The sequence below is a fragment of the Phyllostomus hastatus genome, unplaced genomic scaffold, assembly GCF_019186645.2.
Source record: "Phyllostomus hastatus isolate PE091 unplaced genomic scaffold, TTU_PhHast_1.1 phas_scaffold_114, whole genome shotgun sequence".
NCBI lineage: Eukaryota > Metazoa > Chordata > Mammalia > Chiroptera > Phyllostomidae > Phyllostomus > Phyllostomus hastatus.
Window position 1 is genome coordinate 13,971,263 of NW_025334006.1, and position 22,122 is coordinate 13,993,384.

The 22,122-nt window shown below is 36.7% G+C and overlaps 1 pseudogene; it reads right to left on the reverse strand.

The window, feature by feature from the left end:
• Positions 1–11,623: 11,623 nt before the first annotated feature.
• On the reverse strand, positions 11,624–13,622 carry LOC123829725 (annotated as a pseudogene).
• Between the last annotated feature and the right edge of the window lie 8,500 nt (positions 13,623–22,122).

A 22,122-nucleotide genomic window follows, 5' to 3' on the forward strand; every position in this document is an offset into this window, starting at 1 on the left:
TCCTTCCTTCCTTCCTTCCTTCCTTCCTTCCTTTCCCTTCCTTCCTTCTTCCTTCCTTCCTTCCTTCCTTCTTCCTTCCTTCTTCTTTCCTCCTTCCTTCCTCCTTCCTTCCTTTTCCTTCCCGCCTTCCTTCCTTTTCCTTCCTTTTCCTTCCTTCCTTCCTGTTCCTTCCTTCCTTTTCCTTCCTTCCTCTTCCTTCCTTCCTTCCTTCCTTCCTCCTTCCTTCCTTTTCCTTCCTTCCTTCCTTCCTTCTTCCTTCCTTCCTTTCCTTCTTCCTTCCTTCCTTCCTTCCTTCCTTCCTTCCTTCCTTCCTTCCTTCCTTCCTTCCTTCCCTCCTTCCTCCCTTCCCTCCCTCCTTTCTTTCTTTCTCTCTTTCTCTCTCTCTCTTCTTCCTTCCTTCCTTCCTTCTTTCCTTCCTTCCTTCCTTCCTTCCTCCCTCCCTTCCTTTCTTCCTTCCTTCCTTTCGTGTACGCAGAATTGGAATTGCTAGAGCATATGGTAATTCTAAGTTGTTGTTGGTTTTTTAGGAATACCATTTTACACAGTAGCTTTACCAATTTACATTCTCACCAATAATGCACAAGGCTTCCAATTTCTCCACATCCTCAGCAACATTTGTTATTTCCTTTTTTACTAAGAATCCTACTGGGTGGCTAATTAAACATTTTAAATATAGACAGAGGCTGTAACTTTTATCTCAGACATGTAGATATAGAATATATTCCCATAATGACACCTAAACAAATATAACAAAAGTCAGTAAATCTACTTGTTATTTTGTATATACTGCATGCTAATATTTTGATAGTGTGATTTGGTACTAAGTTGCTGTTGTTATTTTACATATTTTTCTTTTTTATTGAATTTATTAAGATGACATTAGTTAATAAAATTATACAGGTTTCAGGGGTATAATAACACATCATTTATATGTTGTATTGAGTGCTCACCACCCCGAGTCAAGTCCCTTTCTACCACTATTTAAACCCCCCATATCCTCTTCTACTTCCTCATACCCCCTTTCCCTTTAGTAATTACCATACTATTGTCTGTGTCTCTGAGTTTTTTCCCTAAATCCCTTTATTTGGTTTTATTTTTCACAGATGAGTCTGCAATCAGCCTGTTGTCTTGGCTTACATTATAGTCATAGCCCCTTTCTTATTTCATGAAATATTAGAACAAGAAGGATCCTGATGTTCATCTGTTGCTAATTCAACTTGCTCACCTTACAAACCTGTGGTTTTTAGATACGCAAGACAATGAAAGGAGGCAGCAAAACCAGGGGTCTCCTTATCTTAGTCTTCCCCTTGGGGCTTTGTCTCTTTATCATGACTGACTCCTAACATTCATAGCACATAAATAAATAGAGATAGAGGTATATGGACTCAGGGAGAAAAAGACAACGAATCTCATTTTATTAACTTGTTATTTAGTAAATATTTCTATTGGCAGAAAGACAAGCTTAATGTGTAATTAGATCTTCACCTCAGAGAACCCAGAGGCCTAAACCTGCCAGTGGGAAGACCACAGATACATTCCATGTGGAAGTTCACAATGATAATGTGCCTTCTATTGGTCTCAAAGCTTTCATTTAAATACTCTCTGGAGCTCACCAGTAATGTTGTGGCTGTGCCTGAAGTAACAGTAAGTTGTGGCTGTGCCTGAAGTAAGGTTCCTAAAATCCATTCTCTCACAACACATATTTCAGTTTCTAAATCCCAGCTCTTTCTCAATATACCCTCTCCCTAAGTCTGTCTGTCCCTTCATCACTAAATTCACTGAAGTGATGCTTAACCAGCCACCCCATCAATCTTATAGCTGCCTCACCACTGAGGTGATAAATCTCCATTTCCCTCTTGTGAGTTTGACACTTGGCCCTCCCTCTTCTGCAATTATAATGCTCTTCCAGACTCGTATGATTAGAATTTCTGATTAGGCCCAAATCTGTGCAGCAAAATCACATAACATCTCGCTAACTTCTGTTAATTTCACTATAGGTGGGTCTTGCTTTAAAGTAATGACTTTAATGTTTCTCTTTCCAGAAGGGCAGTGCACGCCATGTCCTTTTAATGTTAACAACACACAGTTCACTTTTCCCAGTCAGGCCCATTTATATTGAAAAGTTGTTTAAACCTCAGGAGGATAGCTTTGCCTTTGGAGCACAATTTGCCTTAGTATATAAGAGGCTTTGTAAAGAATTCCTAGGGATTGTCTGTATTTATCTTGGTTCTAAATACAGTGAGTATGTCAATCTATACTCAAACTTATTGATTAAATGGGAAATACTTTTATACGGAAATTATGTCATCTTGAAACATAGATAATTTGTCTCATACTTTATGAGAAAAACAAAGATCAATTAGGTCTTGAGGACCTACATGTACACAGGACTGGCACAGGATAAATGAGAACCCAGTTCCCCACACTATGCTAGTTTTTCTGAAATGCTTACATTTTATATTAATTTTTCATTGGTTTTCCCATAACTTATTTGAATGAAAATTGATACTCTATTACATTTTTAAATAAATATTTTTCTTTTAACTAATGAGAATATATGAAAATGATAAATCCATTGTCAAAAATGCCAGAATTCTAAATGGTACATTTGCTACTATTTAAATGAGTATTAAAACTGAATACACAGTGACCGGCAAAAGTAACGTCATTGAATGTGGTTGGTAGGGTATGTGAGTGTCAGCAGTTTGCACATTTGCACATTTCACCTAAAATGTCACATGATGTGCTTGCATGTGATATTGTTTTGTTATAGAATTACATGCTTATGATTTTGTAATAAAAGATTTGATATAGATTACCAGCTTATAAAAAAGGGAATTTTTTGTGCCAGAGCCTGTAGGTACTCATGCTGACTTGAGTGTTACTTATATTTATTTTGAGAAGTAGTTTTCAAGCATGATATTGCTAAATCAAAATAATGAAAAAGAATTTTTAAATTTTTTGAACAGTTCAAGTTGCTTTACTTAAGGCATTTTTTTTCTGCCATAAGAAAAAAGCCTGTCATTTTGCAGAAAAGATGAGCTCACTAGCCTTGAACTGTTGGTACTAGCCAGTGTCCAACTTCCTGAAAAATATGGATTTTTGATATTTAATAACAGATCCATGACTAATTTCATTCATAATTTCTGGAGCAATCAATGCCAGATGTAAAAAAAAAAAAAAAGACAAAGCTCCCTTCATTTTTCCAAATTCCCAGATTGTAAATTGAGGGTGTCCTCCAACACACAGGACGTGGTTAATTATACAACACTACCAGTGGAATGTCATTGCTCATTACAGAAGGGCTCTCACAGACCAGGTAAGAGAGAATAGGAAATGTAGTCCAGTATCAGGGTTCCTAAGCATGCTGTCAGACATCAGGGCACCCAAGTCAATGACACAGTCCCTGCTCTCACAGAGCTCAGAGTCTTGCAGCACTTCATTAAGTTTTCCAAGTTTATTGTATGTGGGGATATTTATAACTAACACCATGTTGCTGGATCACTAACATCATTAAATACCATGTTCCCATGCTGATCTTCCTCTAGCCACAGTGAATTTGTATCATGATCTGAAGACATGTATACATTTACATCTCCATATTTTATATGTTTTCCCATAGATTATGTTGCTTTTATCTTTTTATTCCATAAGCAAAGTTTATTATATGCATAGCACTTATATATAACTTCATAATTATAGTCATATTATAGTCTAATTACAAGTAATAAGTTAACCAGTGCCCCTCCATTTTTAGAATTGTCTGCTTAACCCTTAACAGACATACTTGACTCTAAGCACCATGAAAGAAGGGATCTTCATTGTCTTGTTCTCCCTCACAACCTACATTGCACAACCTAATGCCTTTTGCAATGCCTGGCTCAGAGGAAGTCATCATTATCTTCTTTCATCAGTTTCTGTGGAAGCAAAATCTTCTGTTCATTCAAGAAAGCACATCAAGAGCCTGCTATGAGCTATTTATCCTCAAGAAAACCAGGCTAATGAGGAAGACAGAAATATAAGACACTGATTATAATACTAGATCTTGACTCCCTATGGTAAAGATGCTAAAGAAGCCTAAAAGAGGTAGAAATATGTATTATAAGGTCTCAACTCAAAGAGCAGTGATCTGTCTAACCTCTTGAGTGGTGGAATCAGTCATTGCTGGCAGTGAAGGCTGGAAGCATCTTAGGGCTCCCCTGGTGCTCTAGTAGCTTCATCAATTGAATCTTATTCATAAAGACTTCCTTCCACATCTTTTCTCTTCTCAGACCCATTGATCATCTCTTCTGATCCATCTACCCTCACCAGAAGATCCATAAACAGTGAAATGTAGGATGAACACAAACTGGGTTATCAAAACCAGGATACTACAGAGCAATGTACTTATTCTTTAAGAAAGATATTTTTAAGAGAAATAAAAATGGTCAATGCCAAGTGATTTAGTATATATTCTGCTGCCAAGAACACAAGCAGAAAAAGGAAGAAAGTACATAAGGAAATATTGTGTGTGAGAGCCTGGAAAAATAATTGTGCCTAAATCTCTAGGAAGTAATTTATAATGGTTGGGACAGCACACAGAGGGGAATGTTAGGACAGAAGGCTGGAAATGCAAGCAGATGATGGAAAAGTTGGTCGGGTCTCATTCAGTTGCCAGTGGGAGCCATTAAAAGGTTCACCAAGGACAGTGATGCAGTCTGACTGGTGTTTTGAAAGAGTGACTGTGGTGATGCAGAGCGTGAAGGTGAGAAGGAGCATTTGCTGGAGGCAAGGAAAGCATCTACAAGGTTTTTTGCAAAAATTCACATTAAAAAAACCAATAAATTCCCTATCTACTTTGTGTACCCTTTGTATGTGGTAGGCATTTAATCAAATAAGTAAAGTAGACATGAAGTTCTCCCACAACAAATATCTGTGCACTACATTTACACAAGTTAAACAGTTTAAAATCCTAAAAGATGATAAGGCTTATTCTTTGATAAAGGAGCCAGAACTATTTTCTGCTTATTTTTGTTCTTTTTGCACAGCCTCTGCGCAAATGAATATTAAATTACTGACTGCAACCCTTTTCTTAACCTATTTTTGGATTACATTGGCATAACATTTTGCCTAACTTTTAGAATTATCTATCAATTCAGAATGGTGCAATATTTCTTAGGCAATCTCGATAATCAAAGCTTCTGATCTTTATGAGTTCTCAATAAAAAAGTCTCGGCAAAATATCATAGACTGAGTGTCATCATTCATATGACATTTCTGCATCTGTAAAATGGGAACATAAGGATTAACTAAATTAAAATTGATATAAATACTGAGTATGATTACCATAATATTATAGAGCAATTAGATGAAATATGGGCTTAATTATAGTTGTTCTGAAGAGAGTACCTAATAAGATGTTTTGAGCCAAATGTTATTTTAAAATGTCACTGACCATGTTTATATATTTTTGTGTTATATATTTAATTTTACTCTGAATTTTCTACCATTCTGTTGAGAAATTTTATAAATAGCAGCAATAGGTAGTTCTTTTATCCCTTCAAACTATATTTCCAATGCAGAAATCTCTTCTTTTTTCCCCTGACAAATCTGGACTCTGCTTGGAAGGAAGAAAGAGGATAATCATTTCTTGTGAGGCTGCCTTATGTTGAACTCAGTGTTCTACCCAGTAGCTTGGGTGTTCGGTCTTCTCATTGCCACCTGAAGCAATCAACATAGTCTGCACCTGCTACACCACAGCTCTTGGGGTACTTAAAGGTAGCAATTCTTTCCCTCAGTCTGGAAGCCACTGCAGTAAGTCATGAGTTGACAAGGCTGTAAACTAGAGTGACTCCTGGAAGAATGGAAATGAACCATCAGGAAGAATGAAGAACTTTGTTCCCTTCTTAGATGTGAGGGTAAAAACCCCAAATTACAAGGAGTTTCAATCCTGAGTGAGGAAAAAAAAAGAATCTGCCATTAATAGGGATAGAAAGTTAGGATCAAGTTGGCATTATGGGAAATTCTCTGTCTCAGGAGAAGACAAAGACAACACATGAAATTCATTCTTCCCATGACTGAGCTTATTGAAAAGTATTTATCGTTGAAGTGGAAAAGAGGGAACTCCTGGGTCTAGTGTTGACTTGGATGTGTGTTGTATTTTGCCTCGATTGCTGATTCTTGTGAGAATCAGCACAAATGTTCTGCACTGTCCGGATGCCAGGCTCCAGGGTGAATTGCAAAATCAAGTCTCCTGGGGCAACAAACAACAGGTTCCTCAGCAGAACAGCAAAGCAAAACTCCTGAGTGTGTGCTCTCAATTGTAAAATCAGTTAACAGACCTCTTTACTCAGAGGTGTATTATCCGAATTCTAAAACATGCTCAGATTTGCAATTTCTGAGGCCTCAGAGAGCCATTGAGTTTCCTACTGACATGGTTTCACATGTTCCACTAATCAGCCTCCTTGGGCCAATATAATTAGGCAAAATTAGTTGGTACTTTTATTGCTTGACCTTCTCCCCTAGAGCCATTTTACTTTGAAGTTTATTGTCTTGCTCCAGCATTAATATTTAAATAATAAATACAAAATTCTTAGGAGAGTTCATTAAGAAATATCTACAAAGTACTTTTAAAACCTTTGATAAAAATCTTTTATAAGAGCACTGAGTGAGAAGGGAGGTGTCTGGAGTCAGCAAGATGAGTTGAACGGGGGCTGGTGATCAATACAGTAACAAACATATGAGAGAAACAATTTAGCCAGTAGGACTTTTTAAATGCATCTAATAATGATCTTGACAAATACCTGCTTACGACCCCATGATTGCTTCCCATGAGCCCTCAGTATGGCTTATAAGACTCTCGAATATCTTTCTTCCTCTCTTATCTCACCTCTTGCCATTCTGTAAACACTGTGCTGTAATCAAATAGCTTCCTGGGCAAATGCACCTTCTCAGGGGCTGACTGTACTCTAAGACATGCTTTACTCACTCTCCTCACCCCACTCCTAAGGCTCATCTTGGATTCATTCACGCTTTAGGTCTCAGGTGTTACATCTTTTTCCATGAAGCTTTTCCTTGAACTGCTTTACACTAGACCACGTGTTGTTCCTGCTTTTTCTCATAACAGTTTCAATATTACCGTAATAGCTTTGTGCTGCTATTCCAATTTGGATTGTCTGCCTCCCACCCATCCTAGGTGGGAGCCCAGAATGTCTTTCACCTTTATATCCCAAGAACTTAGTCCAGTGCTGACAATAAGTAGGGTTCTGATAAATATATGTTGAATGAATGAATGAGTGAGTGAATTGCTAGCAGAATGACATTAAAAATTGTCAATCTGTGCCTTAGGAAAAAAACCCACACACATACACACACACTTTAATATTTTCTTGAGTTTCAGGAATTTTGCCATTAGAAATTAAACTTCCTAGGCAGGAATAAATTTATGTAGTGTCTTATTCTGGCACTGAAATAATTGAAAAAATTGAATAATCTTTAATTGAATCCTGAAAAAATTAGCCAACTAATCAACACTCATGGAGAACCTATTAAATGTTTAATTCTGTGAATGAAAGATTTTCTGGCTCTAAGCCAGTGAGAATGCAGAGCAGAAGCTGAGATTTTTCAGTGATGCATTAAGGTTTACAAAACAGTATAACAGCCTTAGTAGCAAAATATATACTGCTTATCACAAAATGAATTTTTCCCCAAATCTAGCAATATGTGTGTCACCTGTTACAATTACAGTCTTCTCACCTATTGAGACCCTCTCCTCTTTATACTTTGGTTTACCTCAGTGCTTAAATAGGCAGAAGTCTAATTTTTGCATGATTTTCTTGCAAAATCATGGTTGGTTATTGTGGGTTATATAAAATACACATAAATCATTTCCTTCTAATTTTGATATATAGGTAAGGTTCTAATGACCTTATAGGCCATCTAATACCATTACAATAGAGCAATATTAACTAAAACCTCAACTTGACCAGTAACAAGATTGCCGAAAGGACTGAATGAGAGATGTCTAGTGAAAGACCTAAGATAATGCAGGAGAGGATGTTTTGTAAGTCCTAAGTCACTATGTAATTTAAACATATATATATTTCTTCATTCTTAAAATATTTAAAAAGAGAATAGTCTGTTTGTGGAAATCTTCCCAACATGGAAGGACCTGAGAGTTTGAAATGATTAAGACTTGGTTATTAGTAAGAAAATGAGTGGACTACAGTGTTAGAAGGAAGGGTATGATCACAGAGGAAAAGGAGGCAAGTAACCAAGAGGTCAAAGTATTAGAAGGATGATCTACAAGGACTTGACTTTCATTAAAGATTATGACAGATGAAATTGGAAACATGCCAATGAACCTAGAACTATGCAAGAGAGAGGTGGCCTATGGGTCAGTGACATAATTCAGAGAAGTGAATGGTATAGTTTTAGAAATAATGTTTTTTAAAGTACTTGCATTAAGCATAGCACATACCTACATACATGTAAAAGGTAATTCAGAGAGACACATCTATGAGAAGAGTTTGTGGTACATGCTCTGGGGTTCACAGGGAGTCTATTTTCCACAGTTAAGAAACGGCTGTACCACATCAAGCTCTGTTTGATATTCCTACTGAATTATTTAAGGAAATTAGAGAAGGTGTCCCAAAGAGTGGGACATTTAAATTGATCCTTGAATAATAAGATTTTTTTCACTCTAGCCTCTTTCTTTCATAGTTTGTAGGTATTCTAAAATCTGAGCCAGAAAAAAACTTTGTGTTCTTTGGTTTCTTTAATAGCTTTCTCTCTCTGTCTCTCCCCACCTCCCCCAACTATAGTTATTTCAAGAGTATGACCAGAATTCCACTTTTTAATGATGCTTTGATCTCTGTTCCCATTCAAAAGTCACATTTACCTATACTTTCCTACAGTAAATTCTTGGCATATCTCAGGTTTTTGCTTGTTTGTTTAGTTTATTTCTCATCTTTCCAAGCCTTGCTCAAAATATACCTTCCCTGACCTCCCAGTTCCCAACCAAGTCAGACATTCTGTAAATGTACTTACAGCATGTACCTCTTCTCCTATCATTTGTCAGTACTAGAACTAAAGGTTTAATGGGTAATTTGGGGTAATTTTCTGTCTTGATCACCACTGTCTTTCTAGCACCAAACATGGTACTTTGCATAGAGCAATTAGTAAATAATTACTGGATTCGTGAACAGATGCAACAATGAATGAAAAGCCCCAAATAAGAAGATACCAGTCATCCATTAAGAATTCTATCAGTAAGTAAAGAGATGACAAAGCAGTTTTAGAAAATTGTACCATTTTTCTTAATAAAATAAAAAATTAAATGTCAAAAATATCTGCAAAATATTAGTGAAGAAAAAAATTGAAAAATCCTCATTTGATTGGTTTGAATGTTAACTTTTGGTGGCTTTATAGATATAACATCCCAGGGAAACAAAATTTAGATACACATATATTATTTATTTAACCAAATCAGTTATATAACTGACACATTTTTATGCATGAGCTAAGAAAATATTCACTTTGTCTATACACTGTAAAATGCCTATCATCAACATGATGTATGAAGATAATTTTCAGACTCCAAAACAAAAATATTAGGCCAAATAAGGGCAGGGTGGCTTTTACAACTTTGCCACAACTCTTGCTTTGAATTTATTTGATGCTCTTATTAAAGGAAGTCTATGTAACACACTATGTGTGTATGTATGTATATATGTATGTATTTTTATTTTATTTTGACAGAAATGGGTACAGAAATTTCAAAGACCACAGTTGCATTTTTAAGATTGAGTCCCTAAGAGCATAAAAAATATATGATGTTCTTAACACATCTATTTATTCTTTGAATCAATTTTAGTAAGCCTCCCAAGTTTTGATAATTTTAGGTGACCTTTTGGAATGTTCTGATGCTCTATGATACATGGCCTCAATGTAAGATAGACTCTTTCCACAAACTTTTCAAAAATATTATATAGACCATCTGGGTAAAGTTATCTAAGTTAATTCAATAACAACCGAAGCCTGGATTTCCTTACTTGTAAAATTAAAGTGAATTTATTTTTAAATTATTTTCTGCTAGACACCCTCTGTGTCATAATAATTTTCTTAAGGAAACATTGATGTGGCCATGATTTTTCTTTATATTATCTAATTGATCTGCCACAATTGATAACTTATCTTCAGCAATGGTCTCATTCCAGTTGTACCTTACATGCAGCCCCAAGGCAATTAAGCTGTTGTTGAAGACAGTGAATCCAAGGATGTTCACACAGGGCTGAGTCTGATGGAAATCTCCAGAGCCAAGTACTTGTGCCCCACTGGCTAAGTCTTCTGGAGTGCCACCACACTCCAGACAGAAAGTTTCACTTTATTTTTTAAAATTCTGATTATGACGATTTCTGTTTAATGACAGTAGAGACTTATTTGCATACACTGGAAAGATAGAACATGTATCAATAATGGTGAACTTTTAATAATCCTATACTTTTTATATATTTTTAAAGATTTTATTTATTTATTTTTAGAGAGGGAAGAGAGGGAGAAAGAGAGAGAGAGAGAAACATCAATGTGTGGTTGCTGGGGGTCATGGCTTGCAACCCAGGCATGTACCCCGACACTTTGGTGTGCAGCCCACGCTCAATCCACTGAGCTATGCCAGCCAGATCAATAATCCTATACTTCTTAACACCCTAATATTTAATCCTTAATTCAGGAAAGCCAAGCACTTCCAACAACTTTGCCTGTAGTGATCATGCCTTAAATTAGAAATCTTCATAGGGTCTCTTTAACATTGTTCTGCCATTTGAGTTTGGTATTTTAACTAGCAAGATATTTCCTCATGAACCCTAGTGTGCTAGCTATGTGGACCAAAACCTTTAGATCATTAGCCTACTTAGCAGTTGATTTGAGAGCACATTTCTAATGTGAATAAGGTCATTAGTGCCCTGGAAGCCAATTACCTTTGTTGAAGGGCACAGTTTACATTAAAATACTATCAGGTTTTCTTATCATGTGTACCTTTAGCCTGAAGGTAAATTGGATAAGAAAATGATAATGACAGAGCTCAAACCTCTCAGCACTAGTAAAAAGGCTACTCAAAAGGCTAGTCAGTTAAAATGGTCTTATAACAATACATAGGAATACTATCTTCACTTAAAAAAGAAGAGTCAATTATTGGTGTCACAGCCTCTTATAATTAGACCAGTTAATCATTAAATTGCTTCTGCCTGTTTTGTTATATATCTATGAAAGTATATTTATGGGGAAGAAGGATAGAAAAATAAGAATATTAGAGAAAAGTTTATTGTCAGGTTGAAATAGATGGGAACTTAAAAATCATCCCTCTTCATTTTACAAAAGAGAGGATTGAGGGCTGGAAATAGTAGGTGACTTATCCACTGTCATTAGGATTATAGGGAAAAACACCGAGTGCCTGCGATGGGTAATTTCCTTGACAACTTGGCTGAGCCACCATACTCAGATATGTAGTCCAACTTTCTTCTGGATGTTCTGTGAAGATGTTTTGTTCTGATTTGATTTGATTTATTTTGACTTTTTAATTTAATTTATTTAATTTTATTTTATTTTATGCAGATCAGATATTTTAATAAGGTTCTTCATAAAAAATTTAGAACATCAGTTTTTGAGGATAAAGCCCATTGTGAGAGCAAACGCAGAGCACAGATAGCCCAGGAGCTAAGGGACAGCTTTGAATTTTTGGCAGAATTTGTGGGTCCATGGCTTTCTGATCAACCTTGTGCTGCTTTGTAATCTCGTATTTCTTTTTTAAATATCTCGCTCTCCTGGTGTCTGGGCTTGCACAGCTTCTTCTTATTGAAGGAATTATCCATGAGATATTTGGGGATGGCTCACACCACTGATATCAATTTGGGTGAAGGTGGTGATGACAAATTTCTAATGTGTTCTACACAGAGGAACTCAATTGAGGGACAGAGGCCCAGTTACAAATTGCAGGCCATGGCTCAGCTGCTTCAGGAAAACAACCCTCTTACCTCTGTGATGCTCAGTGAGGATGATCAGATTGGCCCTGGAGTGCCCTGACCGGTGTAGCTCAGCTTAAGTAAAACCATGCAGAAGAAGTGCCCTGGCTGTGCCGCTCACTTTGTTAGAGTGTCATCCCACACACAAAAAAGTTGGGAGTTCTATCCCCAGTCAGGGCATGTGCCTAGGTTGCAGGTTCAATCCCCAGTTGGGATGCACACACAAGAGGCAACCAATCAATGTTTCTCTCACATCAATGTTTCTCTTCCTCTCTTTCTCCCTCCCTTCTCCTCTCTCTCAAAATAAATAAATAAAATCTTAAAAAAAAAAGGTATGCCCTGGAGTGACCTAATCCACAGGTTTCTCACATGCTGAGTGAAGAGTTTCTTGCCATGGCTCAACAGCTTTTGAGGCACTCCTTCAGTAGGATAACATCTACACATTTTGCAAAGTTTAACCACTCAGCTACCACCAATCTTGTTGCCACCAACTGGTTTTTTGAGAGTAGCAAGAACTTTCTCCTCTTTTCCTTTTCAATCCTGGATTTAACTGTGGAATACTTCCTCTTGTACATGGCCTGTTGGGAATACATAGCTGACCAGGAATACCTGACAGTTCCTCTGAATAGGACAGGGTTTCGGCTTCAGTGGAGCTTCCTAATCTTAAGTGTCTTGGTCTTGAGGTTTCCCTTCTTAACCTTGCCACCAGAATCAGCCTTCTTGGCTTCAGCTTTCTTCTCATTATTATCCAGCTTCTCAGTTTTTTCACCCACTATCTTGCAAAATGAGAAAGAGAACTAAACTCCTGTATAAAGGTGTTTTTAGATGAGATTAATATTTAAATCAGATTTTGAGTAAAACAATTGCCCGCCTTAATATCGGCAGGTCTCATTTAAACAATTGAAGGCTTGAATAGAACAAAAAGACTGACTTCCTCCAAGGACGAGTGAATTCTGCATGAGATGGCCTTTGGATTTGAACTACAACATTGGTTGAACTTTGGCTCTACAGCTTTCCAGCTCACCCTGCAGATTTTCAACTTGCTGGCCTCCATAACCACATGACCCAATTCCTTAAAATAAACCTCTCTTTGTGTGTGTGTGTGTGTGTGTGTGTGTGTGTGTGTGTGTGTGTCCTCCTGGTTCTGATTCTCTGGAAAACCCTGACCAACAGAGTGTCATAAATTACATTATGTACAATTAATTAAAAAATGGGTAAAACCAGTTGTCTTTTCTAAATGTTTTCTTCTTAACTTTTTTGGAAGGAACTTTGAAAAATCACTATGATAAGCATTATAAAAAAATGGAATTTTCTTTTAAAATAGTATCTTGAGTCATGAAATAATTTGTTTATCTTCTCTTACTCTAAAGTATTTGACTAAACAGCTGATCAAGCTGCATAATCATAAAGCCATTCATTTTCTAAGAACAACAAAAATGATCTTTTTGTTGCAAGGAGGGAAATCAGTGCTTTTAGCCCATAATCAGGTACCTACATTATATAGATATATGTAATTATTCATCACCTCTGCCTACCCCTATGCTATTCTCATTCAACTTCTCTTCCTTTAAAGCATATCTCAAACCTCACCTTGCCCATGACATTTTCCTGTTGGCTACAGCTCATGTTAAACTCTCCCTTCTTAAACTCCTTTTTCACTTGAGCACTTTATCTCTGTTTTTTAACTCTCCAAATCACCCCATATGGTGATTAACCTTATAGGTTTATTCTTTAAGATAAAAGAGAGCCATTCAGGCTGAGAGAAAATCCATGAGTGACTTAATCCTCCAGAACTTAATCATACAAGTGGTGTCATAGCAGGATGCAGTGGAAAGTAAGAACCATGGTTATAGAAACTGAAATCTGGACTCTTCTCCTAGAAAATTTAAACAATTATAGTATAAGATATGGGCTGTAAGAACCAAATTGGAGAAAATATATAAACTCAGACAAAAGTGGGAGTGGAGGAGTGTGTGAAATTTATAGGATGGCCCCATGCAACATGCAAAGAGCTCTTGGGGAGGCGAAGCAGCCCAAAGAGTCTTGTGCTATGTATGGGTTTTCTCCACCCCTAATCTCTTCTGTTTTTAAAAACACTCCTTCTCTGAGAGGCAAAAAATCTTTCAAAGCCTAGCACTACCTTTCAGCTCTGTGATTCCAGATGTTTCTATGGGCGTAGCAAAACATCAATTACCCAAGGCTTTATTTTAGGAAAAGACAGCTTCCTTTGTTTGCTGCTGTCTACCTCTCCTTGAGAAAAAGTCATGATTATTGAAGTACTTCTGAAAGAATTCCCATGTCTTGCATTTAGATTCCTTTGGGTGGAATTCAGTAAAATATGCAGGAGAAAGCTCACTTTTCAAAATGTGCCTTGTTTCCCTGTTTGTATGTTGTCCATGTAGACATTGTAAGTTATGTATCAGTTACCCTATTACCAACAGCTGCTCATTCCACATTACGTAAACACCACATCAACATGCAGTTCATGCTTTCTGCATTTGCTGTTTTCAGAATGATTTGTTCTGAAGTGACAAGTACCTCTAACAATGGTTCTGACTCTTGGTCACATTGTGATGATGGGGCTCTGTATTGTGGCAGGAGCGGCAGCATGGACTATACCTCACACAGAAATGTGATTAATCTTAACCACATGAAGATGCTATGATTTGTCTGGAGGAATCACGTTTCCAATTAACTTCCTGTTTCTCTTTCCCAAAACACACACTTGAGGTTATGAAATATTCCATAAAACTTAGATATGTACAATGCAGCATTTAAAAAATGAATGTTAATGCTCATGAAGTTTCTGGAGAAAAAGATTAAGAAACATTCTAAAAAGCTTTTAAAAATGTAAAACACCTGATTCAGTATAACTAGCAAAACATTTCCCAGGTGTAAGCTAAATAATATTGATTATAAATGTATAGATCTTTTTATATTCTTTGAGACTGTGACTTCCATCTTGTTTATAATGGTTTGCCATATTGTTGTTCTGCTGAAGTCAACTGCTGTGTCAAGCTCCTTTACGGACCCATTTGAATACCTGAGGGTTGCCCGAAGAATTAAAGTCCTAAGTCCAAGAGTCAGCAATGAGCTGAATTCTACCAAAAATCACTGAGAGAACTTATAAGCAGATCCTGCACCAGGACTGTGAGCCTAAGCTATAGCTTGAAGTCTTGTCAGAGACCATGACCTTGAGCCAGAGGATCCAATTAAATTTTGCTCAGATTCCTGACCCAGAGAAACTGGAAGATAATAAATGTTGTTTTAAGCCTCTAAGCTTCAGGGTAATTTGTTATTTAGCAATAGATGACTTTTACACACTCCAATAAATGTTCTTAGTGGATATGAATCTCTTCTATCCTTGAATGGCACCATTCGCTTTGAAAGTCAATCACAAATTATCTCACATTATTTAATTAATGTTAATTGGTCATTTTTCAGTGGGGTTCTGCACAGCCATGAGGGGTGTGTGTGCATGAATGTGTCCATGTTCTGTATGTATAAAGTGATTGTGTGCTTAGGGGGAAGTTTAAATGAAGTTAAGTGGGCTGGAACCCGAGTCATTTTCCTCTTTTAACTTCTAAAAGCATTTGGCTATGATAAATGTTTAATTGGGGAAGGAAGGCATTTTTTAAAAAAGTGTTAAAATTATCAACTTAAGTGTTTTATTTATTAAGCCTTGTCCACCACTAAACTTAATACAATGTAACCTTCTTAAAGACCAGGAACTAGTAGGTATTTTTAAACAGTCAGAAAATTTCCTTGAGGTATCCAAATCTAAAGGTTCCAACCTAGAACTTCTAATTACACTTTATAAAATATAATTCAATCAAGTAAAATAAAAACAGAAGTCTTTAAATGAAGCAATAGTGTTACTACTTTACATCTTCAAAATACAATTAACATAATTAATTTAGGGAACAAAATTGATCCTATGCCTGAATTACCCAATTAAGCCATAAAATAATAGAATCTCAGAGTTGAAACAGGTCATAAAAGTTATCATAACTTAAAATACACACCTGATGCCTTAACTTCCCAAAGAGCTCATTATCAAGTTACTTATCTCTTCCTAAAAAGCTGTGATATCAAACTGGAAACTTAAGAAGCAAGTTCTTGACCTGGACTGAAGATATTGCCCCTGAAGTCTACACAGTTGGCCTGTACATTCTCAATAACAATTTAATAAGTTCAGTGTAACAGGTAAAGCCACTGCCTTCAGAAGTAAAACATTCTATAATAAGGTGCAACACAATACCTTAATTTATTCATTTATACTTTTATGTATTCTTCTCCACTGCTCATGAAACTTTTCAAAAATGCTCTCTACCTTCACCTACTCTTCTGCACTTTCTTGCTCAACACTCTGCACTAATACTATTCAGACATTGCTCTTGCTAAAATTAGCAATAATTGTTTTTTACATTTTTTACCGTTGTTCAACTACAGTTTTCTGCTTTTTCCCCCACCCCAGCACAACACCCCAGCCCTTCTCACCTCCCTCCCATTTCTACCACCCCACCCCTAGTTTTTGTACATGGTTCCTTTATACTTGTTCCTGTAAACCCTTCACCCTTTTCCCCTGAAATTCCCTCCTCTCCCTTCTAATCACTGTCAGCCTGTTCTCAATTTCAGTGTCTTTGGTTATATTTTGCTTATTTCTTTGTTTTGTTGATTAGGTTCCAGTTAAAGGTGAGATGATATGGTATTGGTCTTTCATCGCCTGGCTTATTTCACTTAGCATAATGCTTTCCAGTTCCATCCATACTGTTGCAAAGGGTAGGAGCTCCTTCTTTCTTTCTACTGCATAGAATTCCATTGTGTAAATGTACCACAGTTTTTTTGATCCATTCATTTACTGATGGGCACCTAGGTTGCTTCCAGCACTTGATGATTGTAAAGTGTGCTATTATGAACATTGGAGTGCATAGGTAATTTTGGATTGGTGTTTCAGTGTTCTTAGGATATAATCCTAGTAGTGGAATTGATGAGTCAAAAGGCAGTTTAATTTTTAGTTTTCTGAAGAAATTCCGTAGTGTTTTCTGTAGTGGTTGTACCCGTCTGCAATCCCACCAACAGTGCACTATGGTCCCCTTTGCTCCACAACCTCTCCAATACTTGTTTGTTGCTTTATTTATGATGGCCATTCTGACTGGTGTGAGGTGGTATCTCATCGTGGTTTTAATTTGCATCTCTCTGATAGCTAGCGATACTGAGCATTTTTTCATGTGTCTCTGGATCCTCTGTATGTCCACCTTGGAGAAGTGTCTGTTCAAATGCTTTGCCCATTTTTTAATTGGGTTGCTTGTCTTCTTAGTGTGGAGTCATGTGAGTTCTTTATATATTTTGAAGATTAAATCCTTGTCTGAGGTATCATTGGCAAATATATTTTCCCACATGGTTGATTCTCTTTTTATTTTAATACTGTGTTCTTTAGCCATGCAGAAGCTTTTTATTTTGATGAGATTCCATTTGTTTATTTTTTCCTTTATGTCCCTTGCTCTAGGGGACATATCAGTGAAAATACTTCTGTGTGAAATACCTGAGATTTTCCTGCCTATGTTCTCCTCTAGAACTTTCATGGTGTCATGACTTATATATAAATCTTTTATCCACCTTGAATTTATTTTTGTATATGGTGGATGTTGGCACTCAAGTTTCATTTTTTTGCATGTAGCTGTTCAGTTCTCCCAACACCATTTGTTGAAGAGGCTATTTTTACTCCATTTTATGTTGCTGCCCCCTTTGTCAAATATTAATTGACCACAGAGACTTGGGTTTATTTCTGGACTCTCTATTCTGTTCCATTGGTCTATCTGTCTGTTTTTATGCTAGTACCAGGCTGTTTTGATTACAGGAGTCTTGTAATACAGTTTGGTATCAAGTATTGTAATTTCTCCTACTTTGATCTTCTTTCTCAAAATTGCAGTAGCTATTTGGGGTCACTTATGGTTCCATATAAATTTATGAAATGTTTGTTCTATAACTGTGAAATATGCCATTGGTACTTTAATAGGTATTGCATTGAATCTACAAATTTCTTTGGGTAGTATGGACATTTTGATGATGTTAATTCTTCTGATCCATGAACATGGTATATGTTTCTATTTGTTTGTGTCTTCCTTGATTTCTTTCTTCAGTGTTGTATAGTTTTCTAAGTACAGGTATTTTACCTCCTTGGTTAGGTTTATTCCTAGGTATTTTATTTTTCTTGTTGCTATATCAAATGGGATTCCCCCTCCCCCCTGATTTCTGCTTCTGATGTTTCATTATTGGTATACAAAAATGCCTTTGATTTCTGGATATTGACTTTGTATCCTGTTGTTTTGCCAAATTCATTTATTAAGTTGAGTCATTTTTTGGTGGAATCTATAGGATTTTCTATGTACACTACTGTGCCATCTTTGAACAATGACAGTTTCATTTCCTTCTTTCCAATTTGGATGCCTTTTATTTCCTTTTCTTCTCTGATTGCTGTGGCTAAAACTTCTGTCCGATACTGTGTTGAATAGAAGTAGTGAAAGTGGACAACCTTGTCTTGTTCCAGACCTTAGTGGAAAAGATTTTAGTTTTTGCCCATTGAGTATGATGTTGGCTGTAGGTGTCTCATATATGGCCTTTATTATGTTGAGGAATGCTCCCTCTATCCCACTTTGCTGAGTGTTTTTATCACAAATGGGTGTTGTACCTTATCAAACACTTTCCCACATCTATTGATATGATCATGTGATTTTTGTCTTTGCTTTTGTGTATGTGATATATTACTTTTACTGATTTGTGAATATTGAGCCATCCTTGAATCCCTGGGATAAATCCCACTTGGTCATGGTGTATGGTGTTTTTAATGTATTGCTCGATGCAGTTTGCCAGTATTTTGTTGAGGATTTTAGGGTCTATGTTCATCAGCAATATTGGCCTGAAGTTTTCTTTCTTTGTTATGTCTTTATCTGGTTTTATCTAGGATTAGGATGATGCTGGATGTATAAAAAGAGTTTGGGAGTCTTCCATCTTTTTGGATTTTTTGGAATAGTCTGTGAAGGATAGGGGTTAGCTCTTCTTTAAATGCTTTGTAGAATTCTCCTGTGAAACCACCTGGCCAAGGGCTTTTGTGTATAGGTTTTTTTTTTTATTACTGCTTCAATTTCATCTGCTGTTATTGGTTTGTTCAGGCTTTCTGCTGCTTCTTCACTGAGTTTTGGAAGATTATATTTTTCTAGAAATTTGTCCATTTCACCTACGTTTTCAAATTCCTTGGAATACAGTTCTTTGTAGTAATTTCTTACAATCCTTTGTATTTCTGTGGTATCCGTTATAATCTCTCCTCTTTCATTTCTGATTGTATTTATTTGGGTCCTCTCTCTTTTTTTCTTGATTAGCCTGCTTAAAGGCTTGTTGATTTTGTTTATCTTTTCAAAGAACAAGCTGCTGGATTCACTGATCCTTAGAATTGTGCTTTTAGTCTCTATGTCATTTAATTCTGCTCTGATCTTGGTTATCTCCTTCCTTCTGCTTGCTCTAGGCTGTCTTTGTTGTTGTTCCTCGAGTTCTTGTAGGCGAAGGGTTAGGTTGTTTGAAATATTTCTACCTTTTTTAGGTGTACCTGTGTCGCTATGAACTTCCTTCTCAGGACTGTCTTAGCTGTGTCCCATAAGTTTTGGTTTGTTGTGAGTTCATTTTCATTTGTTTTCTGAAACTTTTTGATTTCTTCCCTAATCTCATTCTTGACCCATTCATTGTTTAATAGCATGCCATTTTATCTCTATGATTTTGAGTGTTTCGGGTTTTTTTCCTGGAGGTTGGTTTCTAGTTTCAGTCCCTTGTGGTCAGAGAAAATGCTTGATATGATTTCAACTTTCTTGAATTTTTTGAGGCTTATTTTGAGTCCTATCATGTGGTCTATCTTTGAAAATGCTCCATGTGCATTTGAAAAGAATGTGTATTTTGATTCTTTGGGGTGAAAGGCTCTATGTACATCAGTTAGGTCCATTTCATCTGGGAATGCCACAATATCTTTGTTGATATTTTGTTTGGAAGATCTGTCCATTTTTGATAGTGGATACTAAAATCCCCTACTATAATTGTGTTGCTGACAATATCTTTCTTGAAGTCCTCCAAGATTTTCTTTATGTATTTGGGTGCTCCTATGTTGGGTGTGTATATATTTACATTGTTTATGTCTTCTTGGTGGGTTCTTCCCTTGAGTATTATGAAGTGATCTTCTGGGTCTCTCCTTATGGCCCTTTTTTGAAGTCTATTTTGTCTGATATGAGTATTGCTACCCCGGCTTTTTTCCCCTTTCCGTTTGCTTGGAAAATTTGTTTCCAGCCCTTTACTTTCAGTCTGTGTAGGTCTTTTGTCCTGAGGTGGGTCTCTTCTAGGCAACATATGTGTAGGTCATGCTTTCTTATCCATTTAGCTATTCTATGTCTTTTGATTGGAGCATTTAATCCATTTATGTTTAAGGTTATTATTGATAAGTACTTATTCATTGCCATTTTTTGTACCTATGTTCCTCTTTCTCTTTCTTTTCCTTCTTTTTCTTAAAGCTGTCCCTTTAGCATCTCTTGCAAGTGCTGGTTTGGTGAAGGTGTATTCTTTTAGACTTCTTTTGTCTGGGAAGCTTCTTATTTGGCCTTCTATCTTTATTGAGAACCTTGCTAGGTAAAGTAGCCTTGCTTGCTGGCCTCTGGTTCTCATTACTTGAAATATTTCTTGCCATTCCTTTCTGGCTTGGAGCATTTCCATTGAGAACTCAGCTGCTAACCTTATTGGGGCTTTCTTGTATGTTGCTTCCTATGTTTCCCTTGCTGCCTTTAAGATTCTCTTTGTCTTGGAATTTTGCCATTTTAATTTTGATGTGTCTTGAAGTGGGCTTCTTTGGGTTCCTCTTCATTGGGACTCTCTTTTGTTTCCTGGATTCATGTGACTTTTTCTCTCATCAAATTAGGGAAGTTTTCCATCACTAATTTTTCAAACAGGTTTCCTATCCCTTGTTGTTCTTCTCCTTCTGGTATCCCTATTATACAAATATTATTATGTTCCATGTTGTGCTGGATTTCCCTTAACCCTTCTTCATTCTTTCTGAGCCTCTTTTCCTCTTCTTGCTCTTTTTGAGTGTTTTTTTTCTACCTTGCCCTCCAGCTTGCTAATCCGAATATCTGCTTCATCAAGCCAGCTTTTAATTTTTTCTACTGTGTTCTTCAGTTCAGAAATTATATTATTCTTTTCTTCTTGGCCCTTGTTGATACTTTCTATGTCTTTTTTCATGTTGATGTAGTTTGTAATGAGTTCATTGTAGTGTCCTTGTAGTTTTGGTAATTCGCTGTGAGTTCATTGAGCTTCCTGATAACCATGACTTTGAACTCAATATCTGATAGTTGACTTGTTTCTATTTCATTTAGCATTCTTTCTGAGGCTTCCTCCTTTCCTTTCATTTGGGGATTGTTTTGTTGTCTTCCCACTGTTTGTAAATCTCTTCTTGTTAGCCTCTGCTTCTTAAATTGATCTGTTCTGACTCCCTGGGTTTCTGTTGTGAACTTCTGTGGTAGAAAATCTGTGAGATTCAGTGGTGCAGTCTCCTTAATCTCCTGAGCTTGCTGGTCTTGGGCTGTTGTTTATGTTGGCTCTCTGTCTTTGGGTTTTGATTGTTGTTGGGTGTTTCTCTGGTGGGTTGTTCCCTCCAACTGTTTAACTGTGAGTCACTCCATCCACCATGTCTTATATTCTGTTGTGCAGGTATGGATGGGTTGTGTTGAAGCTGATTCTTCTACGTGTACCATGTTTTGAGGCTTCTCTCTCCCTCTTGTTCAGTTGTTTATTGTGGGTAATTTATCCACCTTTTAGTTGTAATTCCAGATCAGTCTGGGATTAAGGTTAGAGTGGCTTCCACTCCATCCTTCACTTTCTTCCACTGTTATCTTATGGTGGTTCCTTTGTTGGTGGGTTTCCTCTTCCAGCAAGTGTACTGGTGTTCACTGCTCCCACCTCGCAAGTTCTCTGGAGTAGCAAAGTGAAATTTGTCTCACTGTTTCAGTTATTTGGATGACCCATCTTTGGGTCTAACTCTGGTCTTTTCAAAGCTCCAGGGTTTATTGTCTCACCATCTGGATTTTCAATGTCCTAT